We start from the raw sequence: 22,179 nt of genomic DNA, 5'->3' as shown, positions 1-22,179 counted from the left end.
GACATTTCAAATAAGCAGAATTCAACAAGTGGTCCTGGTTCAAATTGTTATCCATTTGGCAGTGAATATTTATTCATTTATCCTCTGAATATTTGGGAATGTTTAATATGGGCCAGGCACCCTGTGTGTGGGTGAAGCAGTGAATGGAATAGCAAAAGGACAGAAATTTCTAGCCTCATGGAGTCGACATTCTGGTGAGAAAGGCAGTTAATCAATACAGTACATAGGTAAGTTATGTGATCTATGAGAAATAAAGAAGGGCAGGGGATGAGGAGAGAAATGGCAATTTAAAATAGAAAGGGAAGGAAAGACTTCAATGAACAGGTGATATTTCAGTCAAAACTCAGAGAAGATGAGGACATTGGCCTTGTAGATGTTTAGAAGAGCCATCTGAGCTCAGGGAACAGGCAGTGCAAAGGCCCTGGGGCAAGAACATATTTGTGTGTTTTGAGCCCTAACGTATGGACTTGAACTTTGACCCTGAAGGAGCTGGGGACAGAAGTGTGACAGGAACCAATTTATGCTTTAACTGGACCCCTGTGGTCTGGGAGGAGCATAGATTGGAGGGGTCAGAGTAAGAGTTGACTTACGACGACCCGGGGGGATGGAGACTACAGTTACCCAGGGGGACCAGCATGGAAGCATGGAGGAAAGAGGAAGTCAGATGCGGGACATATTTTGAAGATAGACAGGGTTTGCTGATAGACTGGGTGGGTTGGAGAAGAGAGGAGTAAGAGAGGAGTCAAGGATGACTTCAGGGGTTTTGGTTGGAGCTTTGGAAGGCAGGGGCCGCCAATTTACAGGGGCAAGAAGGCTGGTGGGGGTGGGGATCAGGAGCTCAGCTTTGGACTGTTTGGTGTTTGAGATGCTCTTAGACCTCTACATGGAGCCGCTGAGTAGGAGGAAACAGTCCTGTCCCCAGCAGAGAAGAGAGATCTGGGCTGGACACAGGCGCTGGAAACCGTGCAGAGACCTTCACTGCTGGCAGAAAGGCTGTGAACCACAGGGTCTGGTGACCACCTGAAAGGCAGCCAGTCCGACTGAGATGCTCTCTCGGTGTAAAATGCACACCAGATTTCAAAGGCTCAGGGTGGGGGGGGGGGGAGAAAAAACCTAAAACAGCTCATTAATGATTCTTTTCCATTGATGAGTGGAAATGATCATATTTTGAATATATTCGGTTAGATAAAATACAGTGTTTATGTTCAATTCACTTTTTTTTGTACTTAAAAAAACGTGGCTACTGAAAAAATGCTTCATTGTCCAAGAGGCTTGTGTGATATTTCCGTTGGACAGCGCTGGTCTGGATGCTGGTTAAAAGGCATCAGTGGAATGAGGTCACCGTGGGAGTGAGTGTGGCGGAGCAGAGACCCCAGGACATGCCGCCGAGCCTCCACAATGAAAAATTTGAGCCAGAATCACCCAGGAGGCCAGAAGAAGCAATGAGGGAGGTTGGAGGAAGAGTGGGGGGCAGTGTGTGGGGAATCTGTCCCAGAAACCATGGCCTGAAAGCTTCTGCAAGCAGGGAGGCCCGCCCTGGGGTAAAATGGTCTGATACGCTGAGGAAGGCCCCGAGGTGACCATTGGAGTTGGCAACCTGGTCACCTACTGCACTCCCGAGTTCCTATCACTGCCGTGGCTGGAGGTACAACATGAACAAGGCGAACGGGCCTTTGCCCTCCCCCCAGGGCTCACCATGTAGCTGGAGGGTGGGCAGAGCCCCCAAATAATGAGCTGCGAGTCACCTGGAAGAAAGGGGAAGGAGGAGAGCCAGAAAAGACCAGAACTAAGGTGCCGAGGTCCTGCCCCAGAGATCAGGAGAAAACCTCCATCCCCAAGTCCAAAGCCTCCTACCCCCTCCCCCACCCCAGCATAGACCCTGGACGGTGGGGTGGGGGGAAGAACAGGGGTATCCTGCTAGGAGCTTTCCAGGGGTAAAGACTAGGCCTAGCATTCTTAGAAGTCAGGATTTGCACTCAGGGCTCTCTGGTCCCAAAGCCTATGGGGCTCTGCTCCCTCCCCAGATGTCCATGGGGATGTGGGTAGTGACAACAGACTTTTCTCCCTCTGGCAGCTTGAAGCTCTCGGACTGCAGACTTCCCAGTTCTGGTTCCACAGCGAGCCCAGAGCCCTGCAGTAGTTCCCTGCCCAGTTCCGGGGCAGGGGGGGGAGGAGCCCCTGCCCCCTTAGTTTGCTCATCTGTCTAATGGACCAATCAAATAGCAGCAGCGCAGCACGTTTGTGGCCGCACCACACTGCCTGTTGTGGACAGAGTTGCGCTGGGAGGCTGCCGGGCAGGTGTTTTGGAAACTGGCCACCCAGGGAAGGCGGGCAGAGGAACTGGCTGCAAGGTCACTAGGAGAGGCTGGGCAGGCACAGCCGCTGAGTCCCTCCCTGGCCTGCGTCCAAGAGCTCTGAGCCCCGTTCTGGTGCCCCTGAAGGTCAGGCAGCCTCTCCGGCCCCCGCTGCCCCCTCCCGCCTCCGACTGTCCCCTCCGCACTGGATAAACAGCGCCTCCGCCCGCCTGCCTCCTCAATCCCTCACGCTCCACCAGAATTAAATTCATCATTCATTTTTTATGGTTTATACATGGTGTAATTTATGTTTTCAAATATATTGAGGTCACACTTTAGCAGAAAAAAAGTATTTCACATTGAAATTGAAGGCATGTGTGTTCCATTAAATGGGGATGTTTGGGATAATTTTAAAAGGCTAAAAGTAGTAGAAAGTAACATTAAAATAAAATTTGAGAGATGTAATTACCCCTAATCGCACCATAAAATAATCAATACTGCATTCCATTATTTCTGACTTCCCTAGTTATAGCTTTTTTTGTTAAGCTCTTGAATATTGATGAGGTGAAAGGGTCGTGTCTTCTGGTGGAGGTCTGATGGAGGTGGAATTAAGGTGGTGTCCTCTCCGATTATCCCGTGGAGACCGTGAGTGCCGCTCCTTCTCAGCTCTGAGTTCCAGGGGGCAGCACCAGGCTCCCTTGATCTCCTGGCCAGCTCTTCCCACACGGGGTGGGGGGGGTGGGGGGGCAGGGGGAGCCCACAAAGGCAGGCCAGGCTACATTTGTCTAGGCTACATTTTTGGAGCACTCCCTGTGTGCCAAACTCTACCCAAGGCACGTGGGTATGTCAACTCACTTAACGCTTAAACAGCACTCTGCAGCAGGTGTCTGCAAGTCACCCCGCTTTACAGATGTGCACACTGAGGCTCAGGGAGCTAGACTTACCAAGGGGACAGGCTGAGAGATAGGGATGCCGGCAGGAGGCTTCACGGGTGCTGAGCCAACCCCCTGGGCAAGGGTGACTCAGTGCCAACCTCAAGGACAGTTGTCACTGGCCACAGGGATGTGGAAACTCAGCCAGAAAACCTCTGGTTCCCTTTAGGACACCTGAGAATTTCCACCCCTTCCCTACAATTTAGATAAGGGGTTCACCTTTCTGAATCTTCCTGTTACCATTTGTAAAATGGGAATCACGTTAGAACACCCTTCACTAAGTGCGTGTTTTTTTTTTTTTTTTAAGATTTTATTTATTTATTTGACAGACAGAGATCACAAGTAGGCAGAGAGAGAAAGAAGCAGGCTCCCTGCTAAGCAGAGAGCCCGATGCGGGGCTTGATCCGAGGACTCTGGGATCATGACCTGAGCCGAAGGCAGAGGCTTTAACCCACTGAGCCACCCAGGTGCCCCAACTAAGTGCGTGGTTTAAGGGAGCTCGTGCTGAATGCACACAGGAAGTGCCAGTCAGCGGTAGTTATGATGGTATTGGTGACGCTAATGAAGACGTCATTTCTTTTTCCTGGCCTCAGTTTCCCCATGTCTAAAATGCTCTGGGTGGGGCACTTGAACAGGACAATGGCAAGGCCTGTCTCTCTTTGGCATTATGATCTATGCACCAGGGTTCTGCCCTGTTAGGGAGAGACTCCAGCCTGAATACCAGCCCCAAAGGGCCCTCAGAAGTTCATCTTATCCAGCCCCATCCTCCCGCAGGCTTCCATGTCTGAGGGGTACTCCCCAGTCCCTCTTCCCCCCCACCTCAAGGAACCTGCGCCTTTTTTTTTTTTTTTTTTTTTTTTTAAAGTAAACTCTACACCCAACAGAGGGCTCGAACTCTCAACCCGGAGATCAAGAATCCCATGCTCTACCAACTGAGCCAGGCAGGTGCCCTAAATTTGTACCTTTTCAAGCGGTAGATAGGGGCTTAGAGTTGAGCCCTATGACAGCTTACCTACCTAATGAGAGCACCCAGGTGGTCCTTCAGACCCCTGAGCTGGGAATTTAAAGTCTGGACACCCTCACACCTTCAGGTCCAGCCCCCAGACACTCCCATAGCCAGCCTTTGTGGATATCCTTTTATCTGCTATCAAGATACTTACGCACCAGAATCAAGACATCTGCTTGCTCAGAATCCAGAAAACTCTATCCTCAGGATCTGGACATCTCGTAGCTGCATTATTCACAGTGCCTGAAAGGTGGCAACAGCCCAAATGTCCATGGATGGATGGATGAGTGGGTGGATGGACGGATGGACGGATGGACAAAATGGGGTATATCCATGCAATGAAACGTTACTCTGCTATAAACTGGAATGAGGTCCTGGTATATGCCACAACACGGATAAACCTGGAAAACAAGAAGCCAGACACAAAAGGCCAGATGGTGCATGATTCCATTTATATGCAGTATGGAGAGCAGGCAATTCCAGACACAGAGGTAGAATGGTGGTTACCAGGGACTAGGAGCAGGGGTTAGGGGAGTGAACGTTGAATGGGTACAGAGTAGGCAAAGCCAGAAAAAGGAAATCCGTAGCGACAGAAGGCAGATTAGTGGCTGCCTGGGGAATGGGGAAATGGGGAGTGACCGCTTAATGGGTATAAGGTTACTTTTTGGGGTGATGAGAAATTTCTGGAACTGAATGGTCACATAACATTGTGAATGTGCTTAATGCTACTGACTCATATACTTTAAAATGCTTACAATGTTACATTTCATGCTCTGTGTATTTCACCACAATAAAAAAATTTTTTTTTTAATGTCTGGACACCCCAGGGCCCAGTCCTGTGCCTGAGCCCAGATCACTCTCTGTGGAAGGCTCTTGGTTGTGGCTGCTCAGCCCCGGCACGTTGGGAGCCTGGGACAACAGGGAGCTGACGGGCAGCCTCACTCCCTGTGTCATTACCATTAATAATAAACAACAATAGAGTGTATTTTTAAAACTTTCCTTAATGGAGATTCCCAGGCAGGAATCAAAACACTCAAATTACCCACTGGTCCCCTAAAGATACTGACACATAAAAGCCTTGTGGGCCACAGAGGGCTGGGGCGAGGTGGAAGCTTCCTGGCATTGGGGCAGCCCCCCTCACTTATCACCACCCCCCCACCAGCTTCCCTCCCCAGCTCTATCCAGAGGTACAAAGGACAAAGGCAAAGGAGGGGGTCTTCTGTACCCTCCAGGTTCTCACCAAATCCCTTGGCCCTCGGACTTGGCGTTGTCCACAGCCTCTGTTTTCTGCTTGTCCTTCCAGAGGCTGTGCTCAGAGCTGGTGGGTGGGGATACTAGGCCTGATACTGTTAGTTCTTAAACTCCATGCCGCTGCTCAGCATAGACAGAACAACCGCCAGGGAGACCTTCCTCCAGGGAACCCCATGCCAGGCAAGTCACCAAATTTCCAAGCCTCAGTTTCCCCATCTGTCAAGAGAGCAATGACAGCACCTACCTCACTGGCTGGGGAGGGTTAGAGATGATGCGTGTGCGATGTCTCAGTGCTGAGCAAACAGTGATCATCCTTCCAGACAGGAGGCCAAGCCCCCAGGCCTGTGCAGTTCACCTCTCCCAGCATCCCTGGGTCCTCGTGGCACCCTGTCTCAAGGCACGCCAGCACCCCTGCCCCACTGGGCTCTCAAAATGAGATTCGTCTTGATCTGGGCTGTTCGAGTGCTGGCTCACCTGCCTGGTCAAACAACCCTCCAGGCAACCCTGGTTGGGAAAGGCTGTTGCCTCATTTTATGGAGAGGGAGACTGAGGTCCACAGAGACAGAGAGCTTGCTGAATGGGGGTTTGAAAGCGGTGCTTCTGAGCCAAGAGCCGTTGTTCCAAACACTGTGCAGTGAATGAGTTGGGGTAGCAGGTCCCAGCGATTATGCAATCTCTTCGTAGGAGTGAAGGCACCTACCACCCCAGATTCTCCAAGGGATCAGAGACGGACCTCTAGTTAAGTCCCAGCTCCTCTACTTCATGACTCTGTGAGCCTTGGCCAAGTCACTTCCTCCCCGTGCCTCTGTTTCCCCATTTTCAAACTAGGGGTGTGAATGGAACATCCTCCGAGGCCCCTCCCAGCCCTGTCATTCACTCCTTGGATCCTCCCACTGGATCCTCTCCCCGACCCCTTTCAGCTTCCCCACCCTCACTCGTCCTAGTCCTGGCCCCCCCACCACCCAGCCTCGGGAACAGCCACAGGCCCCACCCGGCAGGCACACCCAGTAAGAAGAGAATCTGTTCTTGGCCAGGGCATATCAGGGAGAAAGCCGATGACCCTCAAGAGCTCTCTGTCCCTGTGTCCCCAACACTGCCTGCCCAGTTTTCCTCTGAGGTCAAGAAAGGCCTCAGCCAGACCCTGTCCAGAGGCCCCGGGGCCCCTCAGTGACCCCTGAGCCAGCCAAAGCCTACCCATCCGGCGTGATTTAATTGGTTTCAATTGACAAGCATAACAAGAAGGCTCTTTAAGGAAGCTTCGGAAATGGAAGGGAGGCCATTAGGAAATTTACATTTGCGAATATGATGTTTAATTAGCAATACCAATAAATTAATAGGAGAATCTTGCTGCGGTTCTGGGTTCATAAAACACCAGCCTCGGTCGGCAGAAGGGGAATGCGGCAGCCAGAGGCCGCCTGAGGGGAGAGACCAGGCCGTGGGCTCATCCCCAGAGCCCACCCGGAGCTCTGGGCCCCCAGCCCATCCTTTGGTGGAGCAGGGGGCTGGCGGGGTGAGGGGGTTGGAGGGGGGATGAGGGGAGGGGTGAAGCCAGCCTCGACTGAGGGACCGGGAACTTCTGAGTTCATATCCTGGCCCAGCCACCAGCTCCTTGGAGAAGTCACTCTGTTCTGAGCCTCCAGGTCCTCGTGGGTCCAGTGGGGACAGTGACGATAATGTAATGTGGGTAAAAGCACATGGAGCAGAAAGAAGCCGGCACAGAATAAGACTTAGTTATAGCTGCCGTTCCTGCTATGGTTATTTTAATGGATAACGAATGGGAAGCATCTGGTGTGGCAGGAGGACTTGATAAATTTGAGGTATTTATACCTTGAATATTATATATATACATATAAAATATATTATATATAAATATAGATATTATATATTATATATTATAGGCTTTTACTTTTCCTGTCTCGAGCCCAAGCTGCTCTTCTGGGCTCCGGGGCCCCTGGGATGGTCACTCCAACGGCACTCTCACCTCTTGAGCTGGGCCCCCTTGGCATCACTGGTTCTGTACAGGTCAATGCCACATCTTGCTTATCACCCTATCCCCTGCCCACAGCAGGCAAACACATCTGTAAACAAACATACTCAGCTCTGACAGGTGCTTCCCCCACGTGCAGACCATGGATGGCTCCTGAGTGCTTTTAGTTTTGTTCCCACCTCTCCCCACCCCGCCCCCACCCCATGATCTGCTACCTCTTCTCCCACCTGCTGGGCCCAAGGCACCATCTTCTGCCAGGAGCCAGGCTTCTCCCCCTCCCCAAGCACGCCTGTTCCCTCCTGCCCCTAGGTCTCTGTGTATGCGGGGCTTATCTCCAGGTACCCTTCTCTGGCTGATAAATTTCTGCTCCTTTGCAAAGGCCCAGCCTTACCAAGCTCCCACAGACTCCAAGTGAGCATCAGAGCCCGCCCAGGGGACTGGGAACCAGGAAGCTTTAGTCACCTGTCCTCCCCTTCCTCTTCTCTGCCACCACCACGGTGCCTAGCGCTTGTAATGGGGACCTGCCGGCCAGTCCTTATTCAAAGCAGCTGGGACATGCACCCTGATGAGGCTGTCCTCCAGGGGCTCAAATTAGTCACCTTTCGTGAGTCCTGGATGACCCCCTCCATGCCTCCTCCCAAGGAAAACCTTTTTTGGCTGTTTCTCCAGCTTCCATGTTCCCATCTCACTTAGTTCATTCCTTCACCTCCAGGTTTTCCATTACCCTGTAATAATTTGGCTCTAGGTTGTCTCTTGCCCTAGGACTTGGCTCAGAACTGAGCCTTCCATCTCTAGCCCTTTCTAGGAATAGAGTCTGCTCTGCCCAAATGGACGAAAACGCAAATGAATAAATCAGGAAGTGGGGTTAAATGTTACCTCCTCCAAGAAGTCCTCCCTGACTATCCTAGCTCTATTTGTATACCTTGCATGTGTCTGTCTCTCCCACCAGATTGTCAGCCCCTCAGAGGCAGGAACCTTCATGTTTTATTTACCATGACTTCCCTGGCACCTTTCCTGGAGCCTGTCACATGCTATGCTAATATGCATTCACTGGATAAGTGAATGAATGAATGAATGAATGAATGAATTTATTTCTGAATGAATGAGGGACTGTGTGAATGAATCAATGACTGACTGGCTGGAGAGTGAATGATTACACAAGCAAGAGAATGAATGGATGCCTTCAGGTTGGAAAGAGCTTCCCAGGGCTGGGGGCAGAGCCCAGTTTCTTCTGAGCCCCGGCCCCCAGGAGGTTCTTGTTTCTCCAACTGTTTATTAGGTTGTGTAGAGTGCATAGAAAACACGACAATAATTAAAGCAGACACAACAACAGGTAATTAATTGCATTTCCAAAATCTGATCCATGCATATGAATGAATGGGAGGTCACAGATTCATTCACAGACGCACCCGCACTTCTCTATGCTCTGCAGGGAACAGAGGTCGGGGGTCTATGCCAGGTGGAGCTCCCAGAGAGGGGGAGGACATCCCTGGGGAGGCTGTCTCCTCTTCCTCAACCCCTTTGTTTGGCCTTAGCTCCACAGGTCCAAGGTGTGGGAGGAGTGACGCAGGGAAGATGGGGAGGCAGGAGGGATGTTCCCAGGACTCGCAGTCCCGGGAAGTCTAGTGGCAACTCCCCCAAATTTGAGGGAGGTGGCCAGTAGCTCATCTTGGAGTAGGGGATGGGTCATCAACCCAAGTCTGCTGGCCTCACCACAAGACCCTGGGGTGCTTGCTTGGAAATGCAGAAGCTCACATCCTCCCTTGAATATTCTGAGTCAGGAGGTCTGAAAGGGCCAGTGTCCCTACTTAAATTCTGGAAGCTTTGGGAACTTCTTGCTGGCTAATCGCAGGCAGCTCCTCAGGTCCTCGGTCCAGAACTGGCCTCTCTCCTTACTACCCGCCATGAGTGTCTGGGCCCCAGGACAGCTGTCCTGGAGTCCAGGATGGTGGAGTGGTCACAGCTGTGGGCCCAGCACAGCAACCAGCAACACTGTATCAGCTACCAGTCAGAGGAACTTTGGAGCACAGGGAACAGTGTGGGAGGAGGCCCCTCTGGACCCCAGCATAGTCTCTAACTCATGGTTCTGCTAGGAAAATGTCCCTCCTCCAGGAAGCCTTCTCAGCCTCCAGGTTAATTGAGTAAGTACCCTGTCTTTGGGCTCCTAAACAACCAAGAGAACCCACCGCCCCCCTCAGCACTAATTCTCTCGAAAAGTGGTCTTCCTCTCAACCCTCCAGCAGGGCTAAGGCTGAGTCTGGCCATCTCTGACTCCAGGGCCTCAGTATGGCCTAAGGTAGGCACTGAGGATGACCAGTATAACTGGACCTCTGTCAAATCCTTCAGCCTGTCCCAGAAGGCCCCTGCAACTTTTACCAGACAGGCCCCATCACTCTGACTCAAGCACCCCAAGGACATCCCTCTGGCCTTAGGAGCAAGCTTGGTCCCCATGCCTCGCAACCAGCAACAGATGGAAGATGCTGGATCAATACCGCAGGCGCCCTACCGCCAACACACGCACTCCTTGGGACAGTCCCGAGATGGGCTCTCGTCTATGCAGGAATCCCCGGTGAAGTGAACCCCAGTTGTCCACAGCAGCAACTGCACACGGGCCCCCCTGCCCGTCCTATTTCCCCACTCGCTCACTGTTCTCCCAAATGCCACACACCCAGGTGGTTGGTCTGCTTTTGGGGAAGCCCAAACCGAGACAGCATCCGTGGGAGGACCCTTGCTTACTACGCAGCATTCTCCCGGAGGAGGCTGGGTTGCCCTACAAAACCCTGCGCACCCCTCATCTCACCCGGCCCATGCAAGCCTGTGGGACACCAGCACTGCTTTCCTTCCCAACTTGACAGATGAAGAAAGCCAGGCACAGAGACGTCGGGCTCCTCCGCGGAGCTAACAGAGCAGAGCAGAAGGAAACCAGGGCTTGGAACCCCGGGCCGCGCTTGAAGGAGCAAGATTCCAAGGTGAAGGTTGCTTACAGGTTGTCCTCACAACCTTGAACTGTTATCCTCTTAAGAACCTCTTAAGAACCAAGACTGTTGGGTCGCCTGGATGGCTCAGTGGGTTAAAGCCTCTGCCTTTGACTCAGGTCATGATCCCAGGGTCCTGGAATCCAGCCCTGCATCGGGTCGCTGCTCATTGGGGAGCCTGCTTCCCCCCCGCTCCCCCGCGCCTGCCTCTCTGTCTACTTGGGATCTCTGTCTGTCAAATAAATAAATAAATAAATAAGAACCAAGACTGTTCGGGAAGTTCCTGGGGGACTGTACATTTCCCATGTGTGTTGTTACCAGTCCGGGCTCCCCGGGCACTTGACTTTTCAACCTGTTTCTAGTGGCCCAGACCAAGTGCTGGCCTGATCCAGGGGGCCGGTGGTCCAGCTCAAGGTCCACGTCTAACTTCCGGGGCTGGGGTCCAGGACACAGAGAGGGCTCTCTGGGTGGAAGGATGGCGTTCCTCCTCCCTGCTCCAAGTCTCCTGTTCCATTCTAACCTCAGTCTCTGTAGAGTGTAAGACTGAGTTCAGGTCTGCTGTGTGATCTTGGGTTTATGACGGTACCTCTCTGAGCCTCAGTCTCATCATCTGTAGCATGCAGATGGGGCCTGCAGTCCTTCTTTGCAGGATGTTGCTGGGACTAGTGATCCCAAAACGTGACAGACTTTCAGCAGGGGCTCAACAGATGGGCTGGAGATGTGATCCAGAGGCCCAAGGTCCCAGCCTCTGGAATGGCTGCCCCACCCTTCTGGCTCACTGAAGCTGGACAGTGGGGCAGTTGAAAGCAGGAGGGTCTGGGGGAGTGGGGCTTTCAGTAGAATCTGTTCCCAGTGTCTCCAGGGGCCTGCATGACGCGGAGCTAGATCAGTGGCCGGGAAGCTCAGCTAAGACCTCTGCTCCCCTTCTTATGACCTGCTTGTGGGGAGGAGGCAGTGGGCCCAGAGCCCCAGCAGTCACGGCCGCAGACCCCCAGAGATCACAGCCATCTTGGGGGATACCCCAAGCCTGGCAGGGGCCTGCTCTTGGCCTGTGTCCTCTGCCACCTGCCATTTCCAGGTGGAGGGCTGCCAAGATAGTCCATTCCCCCCAGAAAGGAGCCCTAAGGAAGACACCACCAAGACCCCTGTTCTAAATTGACAGATAGCCTCTGGGACCCAGTGGGCTTTCCTGTGTTTCATTTTAACTTAAAAAAAAAAAAAAAAAAAAGATATCTTATTGTTCTAAATGTTCTACAGAAACTTGGAAACACTTGTGAAATGGTTTGCCCTATTTTTAAAAATATCATTAACTTAATCAGATAATTATATATTTAGATATTTACCATGAGCTATAGAGACAAAAGTGTCACCAAATCAGTCCTGCTAATTTTTATAAATGAATGAAGTTACGTCCTCTGCTCTCTCTGGCCTTCCAGCTGGTCCTTCTCCAAGGCTGCCTTCCTGGCCCGGGCCAAGTTCTAGTTCAGGAGCCCTGGGGTGGGTGGGAGTGGGCTTCCCCATCCTCCCACCCCGCCCCAGCCCGGGATCCCGACGCGGGAGGTCCCAGGCGCTGCGCAGCCCGCCCCGCCTCCTCCCCAAACTCGGTCCTCAGGCTCCGGGTGGGTGGAGGCCGCCCCCAGCTCCAGACACGGAGGGAGGGAGGGCGGGCGGGCCGGGGAGGGCGAGCGCTGGGCGGCTGGGCCGGGGAGGGGGGACCGTGACGGGGTTGGTGGGTGGGGGGCGGCGTGCAGGGAGACCGGCCCCGTCCGCCTGGTCCGCGCTCTGTCCCGGGCGCGGCGGGGCCGTGTCCCCGCGGAGCCCGCGGCCGCCGGTAGGGGGCGCCTTGGTCATGCATTATTCATCGCCGAGCCGCCCGCCGCCCGCCGCCCGCGCCGCCGCCGCCGCCTCCCTCGCTTTCCCCGCGCGGGCTGCGGGCTGCGCCGAGGAGCGGGAGCGCGGAGCCTTCACAATATTGTGGCAGCTCCGCGAGTGACGGCTCAGGGGAGGCGGGGGTGCGCAGCCTGGGCGGCGGGCGGCGGGCGGCAGCGGGAGCTGGGGCTGGGAGGGGTCGGGGTGGGGGCGATGCGGGGTCACGCGGCCTGGGGGCGGCGGGTGGGGGCGCTCAGGCGAGGATGGTGTGTGGTTTCGCGGACCGGCAGGGCTTTCAGCGTCCGTCCCTCCATCTGTCCGTGCATCCGTCCGTCCGTTCGTCTCCCCTGCCTTCCGTCCTTCCTTCCATCCGCCAACCCACACCTAAGGGAGCTCTGCTCTGTGCGAGGTGTAGGGGCTGTAAGGGTGACCAAGGTAGGCAAGGTCCCCATCCTGACAAAACTTCATCTCCAAGTGGGGGTGGAGGGAGAGACTGATAAAATGCATGTAAACGCATAATTAAGATACTTCCAGGTAGTGGCGAGGGCTTTGAATAAAACCAAACACGCAGGCCTGACAGCGGGTGTGTGTTGGAGGCTGTCTGGGTGGTCACGGAGGGCTTCTGGGAGAAGGTGACATTGGTGTAGAGGCCGGAAGAATGGCCTGGAGGAGCCTGACCTTGGCCAGTCCCTGGGCCTCTGGGGTCTGTCTTTCTCCTTGTCCCGCCTCTGGCCTTCTAGGGGTGCTATAGAGAGGTCAACCCCCACCACCCCGAGAAAGGGAGAAGGGGGAGGCCCTGAGGGGACCCAGGACTCAGCCAGGAGCAAACCGCCCCCCTGCCTCTGGGCTGCGGGTATGGCTGAAGGCCGGGCAGGAGGCCAGGCAGCCAGGCCTGGAGCAGGGGCATCTGTGTTGAAAGGCGCCCCCTCCCCACCCCTGTGCCGACCCTGGGCTGGGGAGCCTCGGCCTGGGGTCTTCCGTGAGGGTCTCGCCATCCCCCGCCCCCACCTCCTGGTGGCCTGCCAGGTCCCCTGGCTGGCTTTGGGCCTGCGGGCAGGGGGCATGGAGGGCGTGGGCTCGGGGTCATCACCAGCATCGGATTTCCTTTCACTTGTGCAAAGACTCGTTGACGCCTGAGCACATCAATATCCTTAATGACAGTGAGAGGAGCCGGACTGCCGACGCCCGCGCCCCCCACCCTCGCCCTCACCCCTCCCCGCTGCCTCTTCCTCCTTTTCTCCCTCATTCCCTGTGGCCTCGCTCCCTCCTTTCTCACACATGCCTGGCCCTGTCTCTCCTCTCTCTGTCCTGCTGTTTTTCCTCCCTTTTTTCTATCCTTGCTGGGGGGGGGGGGTGTCTCCCCTCGCCTCCCCTCTTCTGCCCTCCCCTCCTCTCCCTCTCCTCCTCCTCCCAGGGCCCCGCAGCATTCAGGCATTCACAAACTTTCACCCAGCCGCTCAGGGGGTCCCAGCGGGGCCAGTCCCCCTGTCGTCTGTCCATCCCCAGCGGGGCCCTGACGCCTTCCCAGGAGACAGCCTAGGGGAGGCAGGGCCCGTGCAGTGGAGCCCAAGAAAGGCTGCCTAATTCTGCACCCACAGCACCCCGAGGCGCGCACACACACACACACACCCCAGCATGTGTCCTTTGCCCAAAGGCATACGGGCTTTCTGCCTCCCTCTGCCCTGCCGGGTGCTGGGAAATTAAAAAGCCAAGTTTGGGTGTGGGGCGCTGCGGGAGAGGGGAGAGTTTTGGGGAGGATTTTCTGTTTTGTATTTTTTATGACCATATATAATTTCGCATTTCTCCCCTCAGCCCCTGCCTCCTTGGCTCCCAGATGTGTCCCACATTGAAGAATTATCTCTCCTCCCCAGAGTGAAATAAATGCAATCAATATGAGTATTGCTCTCAGGGCCTTGAAATATTACATTAATGTTCCATGTGGTGACATTTTAGCTGGAATTTTCAAATACATTATGATGGTTCAAATTAATATTTATCAGATCAGCTTTTATATTTTGCAAAAGAGAGAGAGAGGGAGTGAGGGAGAGGAGAGGGAAGAGGAAAGACAGAGAGAGCATTATTAAAATACAAAATGCAGATCAAGTCTGAAATCGATGGTCCATTTTCCCAGCACTTTCCAGGGGCTGTCTTTAGCTTTCTGGGTTTGTTTTTAAATTTATTGGTATTTCAGGCAAATCTATTGGGCTCCCTCGGCCCCCTGGTCGGTCTCCCTCCTCGCTCCCTCTTGAAGGCTATGGGCCCTTCCTTTTCTGTCTTTCTCTCTTTATTATCCTGAAATGTAAATTACGACATTAGCCCGGTCCTTATTTTTTTTTTAAACTCTCCGATGATTAAATCTGCTACACGACATCGTTGTCCTTTCTATAAATTAAATCATCTTGGTTTTGCTCCTCTAGCTCAGGGCGGCCGTCGCCCGGGTGTCGAGGCCTGGGGTGGCTGCGGCTGAGCGCTGGGGTCCTTGTCCCCCCCCCCCCACCACCCCGGGCAGACACCGGGGGAGCCTTTGCGGGGGGCAGGGAGGTTGCCCTCTCGGCTCCCTGCTTTTCTGCCAATAAGCAATGTGAACCGGAGGGAGGAGGTGGTAGCAATCCTGCATTCCACTTTATTTCAGTCCCTTCCAGACTGATTACTCTGTGAAGTGGAAAATCCAGGCAGATTAATGGTTTAATTCTCTCTCTTTTCTTTTGCATTTTCCTCTCTGCCTCCTGTTTTGTTTGGTTTTGTTTCGCCAGCCGCCACCGCCCCCTTCCTTTCGCATCTTTTCCCTTCTCAGAGTTGCGTTCGTAGGCGCTCGGCAAGGGGGACCTGGAGCCACGGAGCCACGGAGCCACAGAGCCACGGCGCCACAGAGCCACAGCGTGGCCGGCAGGGAGATACTCCTGCCCCGCCCCCAGCTCGGCCTGGATGGGGCAGGGTTCACGATGCCCCCTCGTGCTCTTCACTTCTTCTCTTTGATGATTTCCCATTTCCTGCCTCCTCAAGTTCTGAGTGAGAGTTTGAACCGGCCCGAGCGTGTCCTGTCGTGTGCACGGAGGTACACACGCGTGCACACGCCCATGCTCCGCACCCCCCACCCCCCCTCCCCCCGTCGCAGACCACCCGTCCGCACGTGCAGACGTACACAGACACGGCGGGCTCGGATCTGCATAAAGAGAGCTGCCCTCTCCCTCCGATGCCTCCCGGCTGCTGATCCGGCCAAAAGAACGACAGGAAACTTAAAAAAGAAAAGGAGGAGGGATCGATTATTCGACCTGTACTTGAACCCGACTGAAAGAGATAAAGCAGAATTTTCAATAGGTCCCCTGCCCTTTTCACCAGGAGGGAAAGAGGAGAAGAAAAACAAGAGATATTTATATGACAGCAGCTGCTGAAAATAGCATTTCAGAGCCATAAAAAAGGCAAAAAGAAATTCAATGGTAGAAAAGGCAAGAAACTCCTCGTTTGCTCCCCAAAAGGCAAAGCAGGCGGCGAGCGTCTCCGGCTGGAAATGCATGCCTGCCTCCTATAGATCTGTTTGAAATTATACTTGTCATTGAGGGGGAATTTATGCTTCTATTGATCTGCAAAAGGAAAATATTAAATGGTTTGGTTTTGATCTTTCAGTGACCCCAAGGTCAAGGGTAGTAGCGGATTAGTATTCATAGAATTCATCACGGAATTGCAGCCTGCGTCCACTTTATGCAAACACGCTCAAAACACGCCTGCTGAAGCAGGCAGCAAATGGCCAATGACAAGGAAAGAGCCATCGGCACCCCCCCCCCCGCCCCCGTGGGGCTCGCCCCCTTCCCCACCCTCCAGGGAGAAGAAAAGAGCAGCCCAGGGGTGAGTGCGCCAGGGACGGGTGGTTGGACGACTGTCCTGGGCTTGTGATAAAGGTGCAGTTCTCCCACTGGGGCAAGTCCACAAGGACGTTCAGACCACCCACCGTGGGGATGATGGCGTGGGGCCCGAGACCCAGAACACCGAGCGTGGGGGAGGGCAGGCAGGTAGAAAGGGCGCCCCCCCCTTCCCTGGAGCAGGATGTCCCCGGGTGAGCAGTGACCAGACACCCGCACACACATGTGCACACACGCTCAGCCAGCGCAAGCCTAGGTCTTTCCTGAAGGGAGGAACATGATGTGCTGGCCAAGAGCTGAGCGTATACTGCTCTCCAAGGGTGATATTGTTTCTCGTTTCCACGCCGAGGCGCGCCCTTAGTGGGAGGCGACCACGTTCCCAGCTGGGAGGGACAGAAAGGCCAGGCACTCGTGCTTGCCTGACCCAGCCAGGCCCTTCGGCTTCCCCACTCTCTCGGTGGCCACAGGACCCGTGTCCAAACGTGTGTGTGAAAGGGAGGCTCGTGGAGCCCCTGGGGACAGGCCCCAAACGCCCCTCCCTGCCCTGCATTCAGCACACAAGTGCCCTCTTCACAGAGTCTGTCCCCAGTGGTGGGAACATTTGGTCAGTAACAGTCACTTGCCAATGAACTAAAAATAACCCACCCAGCGTATCCCTGCAATGGCAGGAATTCTGGCTGGCCCTGGTTCTGCTGGCTGGTCAGGGGGCCAGCGGGGGGCACAGAGCCTGACTCCCGTTGGGGACAGAAGGAACAGACCTTGGCGGGGGGTGGTGGGGAGCGGGCGACGGGGCGACAGACAGGTCCGTGCTTAATATCTTTATGAGGGTTCCAGCTCTCTTGTGCGTTCCCAGCATTCTCATCTCGCTTAAGACGACCGCAACAGGCAGGGGTCTTTAGGATCCCATTGTATAGATGAGAAAACTGAGCCCCGAGATGCCAAGTCACGTGCTTCAAGTCTCAGCTCCGCGCTGATGTCAAAGTCCGCTCTCCTAGCAGCTCTGCTCTAACGGCCCAGCCCCGTTCGGGTGAATCCCAGGGTTGGTTCGCGGTTCAGGCTGGGGGAGAGTGTGGGCGTCTGGGGGAGAGGGGCTCGGAGGCTTTGCAGGGGGGTGGTTTAGGAGCTGTGAGGAGGGAGAGGGAGAGGGCCCCGGCCCTGCCTCCTTGTCCCTGTGAAGAGGACAGCGTTCTGCCTATTAATCATGTTTCATTTATATTAGCTTGACTCGATCTACTGTATATTTGAAATGGATTTAATTTTAGATCACGCACTGTGGAAGGGGGCCAGTTTGGTGTAAGGAGCATTATGAATATTTTCCATAAGCTGGATATACATTATCCAGGGACAGATATACGAGCAGCGGCCCAGGGCTCCCGGCTGGGGGAAGGGGGCTGCTCTCTCCTCCCCCCCCCCACTCCCCTGCAGCCAAGAGGGCACAGAGCTTTGAAGGGAGCCCTCTGTGCCCCCACGCCCGCAGAGGGTAGTGGGGGTATCTCAGCCCCATCTTTCTCCTGCCTGTGAGCTCATCTCCACTGACCTTGAAGCCGCTGCTTCTCCCAGCTCCAGGCCAAGTTGCAAGCCGGCAGGTGTGTGCAGGGAGGGAGGATCCCCCAGGCACAGGGCCCCGGAGCTGGGGGAGGCAGAGGGTCCCTCCTGACCAACAGGAGGGGGGGGGGGCATGGGAGGGAGAGGGTCTCTGACCTCCACCTTCAACCCCAGGCTCTAGTGAAGAAGGAGATGATAGCTTTGGCCTCAGGCTCCTCTGCTGGTGTGTGGAAGCTTCCTGCTCAATCACGCAGGGATGGGCAGGTCACATCCAACCATCCCAAGACCTCCCCTCCCCCAACACTGGGCTGGGGGCAGGCCAGGGGTCTTTTCCTTTTCCAAGGGCACTAGGAGGCCCCTCTCCAGGAAGCTAAGGCTCACGGTGGGCAAAGCTGGGAAGCAGCTATGGGGGGGTCCTACCCAACCCCTGCCCACCCCCACTGCCTGCCATTAGCCCCCTTGGACAAGTGGGGTCCTGTGCCCTTGTACCTTCATGGTGCGTTCAGGATGGCTCACGTCCCCACCCCCCCAGGACTCCCACACCTGTTAGCTTAGTGCTGACCTTCCCACCAGGGAGCCAGGACTCCTGTCACGCTTTACAGATTGAGGAAATTAAAGTTCAGGAAGGTTGTGACCTTCGCACCCAAACGTGAACCTGGCTGCCTCTCCACCCTCACACCGGCCCCCAGCGGCTTGCCCATCTGAGATCCCCCGCCTCCCCAAGCCGCACCCCCACCTCGGCAGGACCAGCCAGCCTGCAACATTCCCTCCCTCACCACCATCCCTCTCCTGGGAACGTTGCAGGGCCTCCCAGAGTGTCCCCAAAGTTGCCTGCCAACTCCAGTCTGTGCTCAGCCCGGTGGCCAGAGAGACCGTGTTAAAACGCATCACGGGGCCACCTGGGTGGCTCAGTGGGTTAAAGCCTCTGCCTTTGGCTCAGGTCATGATCCCGGGGTTCTGGGATCGAGCCCCGCATCGGGCTCTCTGCTCAGTGGGGAGCCTGCTTCCCTTCCTCTCTCTCTGCCTGCCTCTCTGCCTACTTGTGATCTCTGTCAAATAAATAAATAAAATCTTAAAAAAAAACCAAAAAACACATCACAGCTAAGTCATACTCTTCTCCTGTACTCTTGGGGTTGACCCCAAATCTGGCCAAGATTGACCCCAAATCATTGGTCAAGCCGGCTCCTTGGGGAGTGGACCCTGCCGACGTCCCCAGGGTTATCCGCTCCTCTCCAGCTCCATTTCCGGCGGTCTCCACAGCCTTTCCAACTGTTGACCTGCCATGGACCAACTGTTGACCTGCCATGGGCCACATGGACCACCCATGTGACGGGTCCCTCCATCACAGGCCTCTGGCACAAGCTGATCCCTCTACCTGGATGGCTGTACTCCCCACTTGACCTGCCTCCCTTCTTTTCAACCCTCAGGCTCTCCTTCCCTTTTCCCAGGAAGACCTCTGATCCCACACACGCCCACCCCCTCAATCCGGTCCAAATCAAGCCCCACTTCTTCCCTTTGCGAATCCTACCTCCGTAAGGGGCTATCCGGGGTCTGGCTGTCCGCACCCAGCAGGCAAGACTGGGCATGCGCAGGGCCCGCACCAAGGGCAGGTACGAGTCGAACCCCGTCTTCGCCGCCATCCGCCCATCCATCAGCTCCTCCGTCGACGAGGAATATAATACACCCGTCGCCCACCTCAGCCCGGGCTGGCAGCCCTTCAGAAGTGGCATGCGATGCTTCCCTTATTCATTCTTAATTTAAGGTTTTGTGAGTTGTAATAACCCCCCTTTCCCCCAAATCACTGGGGATGGGACCTCCGTGTCAGCCCAGGCCAGGAGAGCTGAAGGGTAATTGCATTGCACATATGCTAATGGTTGTCTGGAGAAGACAAAGACTGCAGCACTGGGACGGGGGCTTCTCTGTGCTCAGAGAGCCTGCAGGGTGCGGGAGCCTAGGCTGCGTTGGGGAGGCTGGGGCCCTGAGCTGTCTGGGAGCCTCTGGGGACCGCGGGGTCCACAGTTCACCGGAGAGGAGAAGCTGAGAGGGACTAGGGTCCCAGTCTAGAGGGTCTGACTGGGGCCAGAAGCCCTGGAAAAGGGGATCAGAACCTTCTTCCTCCAACTCCTCCTCATGCCTCAGCAGGGCCCAGGCCGATTCCCTTTCCTGGGAGGACACAGCCCCTTGAGGGGAAGGAGAATCCGGAACGATGGACACGGGGAGGCAGGGACCACACAGATCCTGCTTCTGCCTCTCACCGGCTGGGTGACGTTAAACAAGCCCCTCAACCTCTCTGAGCTTCAGTTTTCTCATCTTTAAAAGTCTTTTACTAGTATGTTCCTCTCAGTTGGTCCATACGTGAAAAGAGACCAAACTGCAGGGCACTTGGTTCGTGTAGGTCTTCAACAGGTGAACTCACAGCTGAAGTTCGCATAACTATTCATCTGATAAGGCTTTGCCCACAGTCTGTGGTGAGGTTGAGTGTGGGACTCCTGGCCTCCTACCTGGAGGAGGCGTTCTCCCAGGAGAGGAGAGTCTTGAGGCTCACGCAGCCGTTCCTCAGGGCCTTCTGCCGCCTCCTGTCCCGTTATCTCCAGGGGAGCCTGCTCTCTGCTCCTTCACTGAGCTCATCCCGGCCTGTAACTAAATATTTGTTTTCTTGCTTATTGTCTGTCTCTCTCTCTAGACTGTGGGTTTATCAGGGCACCTGGAGGAGAGAGCCGGGCACATTGCAGGTGCGCAATGAAAACTTGCGGGACGAAGGAGTCACAGAAGGAGACCCATGCAGAAGGGCGGGAGGCAAAGTGCACAAGGAGGGGCGATTCAAAGGCACTGGGGGCGGGCGGTCTCCCGGACCCCCTTACTTCTGTCCTGGGCCTCAGGTACAAATCCTGCCCTGCCCACGGTCCTGTCCCTATCTGGTCACCAGCATGGACTTTTCCTGCCTCCCTGTGGATTCAGGAGCTGTGAGGTGCTGGTGGAGGGCATGGGGATGGGGTGCAGGGCCCTTTCCAACCTGGGTTCCCATTGTGTCTCCTCCCAGGCTTTTCCTTTTCTGCCTGCCCAAGGCCACGCACGGTGTCTAGGGCCCCCTTACCTCCTGGCTGGCTTCTCCCCCAGCCCATGGGATTGAAGCCTCCCTAGCACGGTTCAGCTGTCCCTCCTCAGGGTCTAAACAGTGGCCCGGGGCACCTGAGTGGCTCAGTTGGTTAAGTGGCTGCCTTTGGGTTGGGTCATAATCCCAGGGTCCTGGGATCAAGTCCCATGTCAGGCTCCCTGCTCAGCAGGGAGTCTGCTTCTCCCTCTCCTTCTGCCTCTGCCCCCCTGCTCATGCTCGCTCTCTTTTAAATATATAAGTAAAATATTTTTATTTTTTATTTTTTAAAGATTTATTTATGTATTTATTAGACAGAGATCACAAGTAGGCAGAGAGGCAGGCAGAGAGAGAGGAGGAAGCAGGCTCCCCGCGGAGCAGAGAGCCCGATGCGGGGCTCGATCCCAGGACCCTGAGATCATGACCCGAGCCGAAGGCAGAGGCTTTAACCCACTGAGCCACCCAGGCGCCCCAAGTAAAATATTTTTAAAAAAATAAATTAAAAAACCAGTGGCCTGACTTCCCTTCCCCAGAGAGGCTGCAGCCCTTGAACAGAGAGCCGAAGACCAGCGTTTCCAGGTAGGTCTTGCAGGGTGCTGGAGATTTCAGGGAGCTTGTGACAGTGGCCAAGGAGGATGAAGAAGAAACTTCACCAGCGCGCCCTCCCACAGCCCCAGTCCCACTGCCATAGTCCATGTGGCCCCAAGTCACCCACGTCTCAGGGCCTCACAGACTCTGGCAGCAAGGACAGGCCGGAGGCCGGCAGCCCACCTGCAGCCCAAGCTACAAGCCAGGCGTGCCCTTGCCCTGGGCAGAGGAGGACATAGCGGCCCTCGAGGACTGGCTACACCTCCCTGCAGGGTCCTTGGCAAGGGCCAGGTTAAAGTGCAGCAACTCTCAAAAATTGTGTCGTGAGGCTGAGGGAGAAAACAGATCTGAGGGGCCTGAGCTGGACGACGAGCCTTCCAGCTTACGGGGGGCCATGGGCCGGAGGGACCTGGGGGTTCTGTGACAGGCAGATGGGAGGGAGTGGGGAAAGACAGACAGACACAGAGGCAGAGAAAGACAAAAAGAGACAGATTTATCGAAAAAGATTCAGGGGGGTGAGGAGAGCAAAGAGAAGACCAGGGACACAGCAGCAGAGCCAGAGGGACACGGAAAGATGTCGGACAGAAGGAGGGAGTGGGGTGCCTGGGTGGCTCAGTGGGTTAAGGCCTCTGCCTTTGGCTCGGGTCATGATCTCAGGGTCCTGGGATCGAGCCCCGCATCAGGCTCTCCGCTCGGCGGGGAGCCTGCTTCCTCCTCTCTTTCTGCCTGCCTCTCTGCCTACTTGGATCTCGCTCCCTCTGTCAAATAAATAAATAAAACCTTA

The sequence above is a fragment of the Mustela lutreola genome, chromosome 10 (assembly GCF_030435805.1).
Source record: "Mustela lutreola isolate mMusLut2 chromosome 10, mMusLut2.pri, whole genome shotgun sequence".
Classification (NCBI taxonomy): Eukaryota; Metazoa; Chordata; class Mammalia; order Carnivora; family Mustelidae; genus Mustela; species Mustela lutreola.
Note: the sequence above shows the minus strand (reverse complement) of the source record.